The sequence below is a fragment of the Sciurus carolinensis genome, unplaced genomic scaffold (assembly GCF_902686445.1).
Source record: "Sciurus carolinensis unplaced genomic scaffold, mSciCar1.2, whole genome shotgun sequence".
Taxonomy (NCBI): domain Eukaryota; kingdom Metazoa; phylum Chordata; class Mammalia; order Rodentia; family Sciuridae; genus Sciurus; species Sciurus carolinensis.
This window is the reverse complement of record NW_025920172.1, coordinates 721,538-722,772: the sequence shown is the minus strand read 5'-3', so window position 1 is coordinate 722,772 and position 1,235 is coordinate 721,538.

Here is a 1,235-nt window from a genome sequence, read left to right as displayed (position 1 = left end):
TCATTACTCAACTTCAAATAAGAATGAAATTATGGCATTTACAGGTAAATGAATGGAGTTAGAGTAGATCATGCTAAGTGAAATAAGTCAAATGCAAAAAACAAAAGGCCAAATGTTTTCTCTGACATGTGGATGCTAATTCACAAGGGGGTGGGATAGTGAAGAACAGAGTTCTTTATATTAGGTAGAGAAGGTGAAGGGAGGGGAAGGAGTATAGGTAAAGGAAATGATAGTAAGAGTGATGCAGACATTTTTACCTAAAATATATGTATGTCTTTATGTCCAATGTGATCTTACAACTTGTATAATCAGAAAAATGAGAAATTACACTTCATTTATGTATGATCTATCAAATGTATAAATAAATTCTACTATCAAGTCCAACTATTTAGAACAAAAAATGCATTTAATTTTAACAAAGTAAATACATAAATAAGTATTTTAAAAATGTAAAATAAACATTAGATTGATAGAAGGAAAACTAGGAGAGAAGGAAGTTTGCACCCAGGGAGGACAGAGTGGAGGATGGGAGGAAGGACTGGGGCCTGAGAGATAAAAATTATGTACCCTGTTTGTGGGATTATGTCAGACGATCCTTCCTATTATGTATAACCATATCGCACTAAGTGAAACATAAAGAAAAAACCATATAAAATAATTTAATGGTAATAATCATAACAATCATATGTTGACTGATTTGTGTCAGAGGCAAAATCAATGAAGATTCAAAATTTATTGTTTTACAGCAGCTGTATTTAAAATATTAACAACGATACACAAGCCTCCATTTAAAAACTTTCAGAAATATCCTCTGAATCTCAGAGGGACATTAGTCCATTAACAGATTGGCATTTTCTCATCCTGAGCCCCTCCCATGTGCGTCTAGTCCATATCACCCAGCCTTTGGCACTCACTTGGCTCTTCCCATTTTCACCCATCACCTTCTTCCCCTGCTTCCCAATCATGTTTCCTTTGCTCTTTTCTTTCCTTTCCCTCCACATTTTATTCATTTTATGAAAACTTCTGGTTAAATTTATGTTTCCAATGCTAATGTGCCTAGTATTTAGTCTGTATCATATTCCATTCACCCACACTCCACCTGGGTTCACAGAATTGCAGAGTTCATGAGTAATTCCATTTATAGTACATAGTAGTATATGGCTTACCTTCAAACTATGCTGTTTATATGCAGAATATTCTCTTATCTAAGAAATATTGGAGATTGGAATGAACAA